The 4,411-nt window shown below is 43.1% G+C and overlaps 1 pseudogene; it reads left to right on the forward strand.

The window, feature by feature from the left end:
- Positions 1-1,657: 1,657 nt before the first annotated feature.
- LOC103260172 lies at positions 1,658-1,873 on the forward strand (annotated as a pseudogene).
- The last annotated feature ends 2,538 nt before the right edge of the window (positions 1,874-4,411 follow it).

Raw genomic sequence — 4,411 nt, forward strand, 5'->3', positions numbered from 1 at the left:
ACATTTATAATGTAATATGTTATAATAATGTACTTTCTAATATTAAGCTATTGTTTCCATCTTTTCACAAATCCAACTTGGTCATGTATTGTTTTTATGTTCTTTTTGTATCTTCATAGAATTTAATAGATAATAATTTGTTTAGGATTTTTGAACCTATATTCACAAGTAAGATCAGTTTTATTTATTTTTAGGGGAACTAACTTTTTCAAAATCAACATTTTTCTCATTTCAAAAAATTGGGTGGTTTTCTCAATGCACTTGGTCAGTTTAAATATTTATCTATGACAAATGTAAGCACTCACTTGTGATGTATCAGAGTCCATTTCAGAAAGACAGCACTTTGATTTTTTTTCTTCCATGTCCTGGTTATTACTCTGCTCAGGCTTTCCCCTCTGCTGTATGTTCCTACAGAACCCTCATCCCATACAGATCCTCGGAATGTTTACTCTGGAGTTCCACACAGCATAATAACACGTTCTCTGATCAGTGGGCTGGCCTGGGAATGCTCCTTCTGCAGTGACGCCCAGGCACTGGAAGGCAGGACCAACCAGCATGGGCAAGCTGGAGATGTCCACACATCTGCTAAGATGCCATTGAGCCGAGGGGAGCTCTGCCTCTGGGCAGAGGGGCTGCACAGGTAGACAGCAGAGAGACAGGTGTGGGGGTGGGGGGAGGGCAGAGAACTTTGGCCAAAAACTCAGTCTACCAGAGAGTTCTTGTTCCTGTCAGTGGGAATAACATTTAGTGATCAAATCTGGGTGTGGGGATGAGCACTCATTGCTTCTAGGCCCCTTTGGTGAACGGAGTTAGAAAATATATCTTAAAAAATAAAGCATGAGGCTGGGCACTGTGGCTCACACCAGTAACCCCAGTGTTTTGGGAGGCCATGGTAGGGGGATCGCTTGAGGTCAGGAGTTCAAGACCAGCCTGGGCAATATAATGAGACCTCATCTCTACCAAAAAAAAATTTTTAAATTAGCCAGGCATGGTAGTGCACACCTGTAGTCCTAGGTACTTGGGAGGCTGAGGCAGGAGGATCACCTGAACCTGGGAGTTTGGGGCTGCAATGCGCTATAATGGTGCCACAGCACTCCAACCTGTGTGGCAGAGTGAGACCCTGCCACCAAAAAAATAAAAATATGAGTCCATGTTACTATTTTCAGTACAAACATAACATTGTAAGTTTTTGCATTGACTTTGATTTTGCACTTGTATTTTTTCTCACACTAAAACCCTTGGTTTATAAGAGCATTTAAAAATTACTTCTCGGCCGGGCTCGGTGGCTCAGCCTGTAATCCCAGCGCTTTGGGAGGCCGAGGTGAGTGGATTGCCTGAGCCTGTGGGCTTGAGACCCGCCTGGGCAACTTGGCGAGACCTCATCTCTACAATAAATAAAAAATTAGCAGGCGTGGTAGCACGCCTGTAGTTCCAGCTACTTGGAAACCTGAGGCGGAAGGATCGCCGGAGCCCAGCAGGTCGAGGCTGCGGTGGCCGGGAGCGGCCACTGCACTCTCAGCCTGGGCGACAGAGTGAGACTCCAACTCAAAAAATAAAAATAAAAATAATAATTCTCAATTCTTGGCAGAGTCGCTGCCGTGGCCGCACGCCCACTCACACCCATTGCACCCCTCTCTCGGTCGCCCCCATTGCGCACCCCAGGATGGCCCATAAGCAGTTCTACTACTTGGACAAGTACTTCGATGAGCACGACAAGTACCAGCATGTCATGTTACCCAGAGAACTTTCCAAACAAGTACCCAAAACATATCTGATGTCTGAAGAAGAGTGGAGGAGACAGGGTATCCAACAGAGTCTGGGCTGGGTTCACTACATGATTCATGAGCCAGAATTGCATATTCTCTTTAGATGACCTCTTCCAAAAGACCAACAAATATGAAGGATATCTGGGGAATGCCAAAGCTTTTTCAAATTTAATGTATATGTGTATATGCAGGAGTATTTAGTGAATACTTGAAAAATGTACAAATCATTCATCCATACCTGTCTGAGCTGTATTCTTCACAGCAACAGAGATCAGTTAAATGCAACTGCAAGTAGGTTACCACAAGGTGTTCACGACAGAATTTTCTTCAAGTCAGTTTTTTTCTTACTGTAAGTGCCTATTTGACTTTACCTGTTATTTTTGTTACATAAAGTTTGTATGTTGCATTTATTTATTTATTTATTTGTTTTTGAGTTGGAGTCTCACTCTGTTGCCCAGACTGGAGTGCAGCAGCATGCTTCCGGCCACTGCAGCCTGGACCCGCTGGGCTCCAGCGATCCTTCCGCCTCAGCCTTCCAAGTAGCTGGAACTACAGGTGTGCTAATTTTTTGATTTATTGTAGAGATAAGGTCTCACCAAGTTGCTGGGTGGGTCTCAAACCCCCGCGGACTCAGGTAATCCAACTCACCTCAGCCTCCCAAAGCACAGGATTACAGGCTGAGCCACCGAGCCCGGCCTGCATTTATTTTTTTAGATTACCTCTTGTTTTATCTTATACATATGATCCATTCAAAAGAAAAATTGTAATATATTAAACTGCAAAATTACTAAAAGAAGTGTAAGATTTCTTCATAATTCCTTTTGTACCTAAGCTATATTCCACTAAGCATGTACAATAAAGTAAATAAAAGTACTGTGCTTTAAAGACTCATGAAGTTATTTTCTCTGCTTGGCTATGCTAGCAATTTGATCTACAAGTAGGTTCACTCATTGCAGTTTTTCATTTTAGAAACTGTCTTTTTTCTGTTTGATTTGATTACATGACACATTTACGTGGTTCAAAAATCAAAGAGGACTAGAGAATGAATGACTGAAGTATCTCTGTCATTCCACCCCTCTTCTTCCCACATGTCCTATGTAGGTGGCCATCATCATTAGTTTCTGATTAGACTGTTTCTCTTTGCAAATATACATATATTCTGATTTCCTCACATACAAGACACATAACACTGCTATCTGTCTGTTTTATTCTGTACCCTGTTTGCCCCTGAATATGACATCCTGGAGACTTTGATGGATCAGGACACAGAGGTCTTCCTGTTTCTTCTTGGGCTTCATGGTCCAGTCGACTATTCGTGGACATCTTGATGGCTTCCAGGCTTGTGCTATCGCAGGGAATGCTGCCATTAGTGACACTACACAGGTCACTTGTCCTTGTGTGGATGCACCTCTGAGGTAGATTTCTGACAGAGTGGGGCCGCTAGGCTGAGGGCAGATGCAGCTGCTGTCTTGCTTCTGTTGCTTTTAAAAATTGTATTTTCATCTGGATACAGTCTCTGTCCTTGTGAGAGTGCACCCCTGTGTTGAATGAAATCATTTCTCACCCCATTGAGATTACAGGATCCGGCCTTTGGCGTTTCCTCCTATAGCCAAAGGTAAGTTTGTTTTCATGGTCCTGTTTATTCTGAAGCCTCCAGTGGATTCCCTATTCTATACTACTGAGTCTTTTTCAAGTCTGGTTGGTTTTTTTGCTGTCTTTTAATTCATGTTTTGTGTGTGCACATGTGTATGTGTTTGTGTGTAATTGAGTGTTTGTGTGTGTGTCTCTGTGTATGCTTGTTGTGTCTGTGTGTCTGTGTGTCTGCTTGTTGTGTGTCTGTGTTTGCGTGTCTTTGTGCATGCTTGTTGTGTATCTGTGTTTGTGTGCCTGTGTCTGCTTGTTGTGTGTCTGTGTTTGTGTGTCTATGTGCATGCTTGTTGTGTCTGTGTTTGTGTGCCTATGGCCTGTGTCTGCTTGTTGTGTTTATCTGTGTCTGTGTGCCTGCTCATTATGTGTCTGTGTTTGTGTATCTGTGTGTATGCTCATTGTGTTTATCTGTGTGTTTGTGTGCATGCTCATTGTGTGTCTGTGTTTGTGTATCTGCGTGTATGCTCGTGTTTATCTGTGTGTCTGTGTGTATGCTCATTGTGTGTCTGTTTGTGTGTCTGTGTGTATGCTTGCTGTGTCTTTACCTGTGTTTGTGTACTTGTATGTATGCTCACTGCATGTCTGTTTGTGGGTCTCTGTGTATGCTTGTTGTGTGTCTGTATCTGTGTGTCTGTGTGCATGCTCATTGTGTGTCTGTGTTTGTGTATCTGTGTGTATGCTCATTGTGTCTTCTTATTGTGTGTATGTTTGTTATGTGTATGTTCGTTGCGTCTGGGTCTTTGTATGCTCATTGTGCATCCGTGTTTGTGTGCCTGTGTGTATGCTAGTTGTGTGTCTGTGTTTCTGTGCCTGTGTGTCTGCTCATTGTGTGTCTCTGTGTGTATGCTCATTGTGTCTCTGTGTGTTTGTGTGTCTGTTCGTTGTGTGTCTGTGTCTGTCTGTGTGCATGTTAGTTGTATGTCTGTGTGTATGCTTGATGTGTGTCTGTTCCTGTGTCTCTGTGTATGCTCATTGTGACTCTGTGTGTCTGTGTGTCT

This window comes from Carlito syrichta, unplaced genomic scaffold (assembly GCF_000164805.1).
Source record: "Carlito syrichta isolate Samal-C Ts95f unplaced genomic scaffold, Tarsius_syrichta-2.0.1 Scaffold303137, whole genome shotgun sequence".
NCBI lineage: Eukaryota > Metazoa > Chordata > Mammalia > Primates > Tarsiidae > Carlito > Carlito syrichta.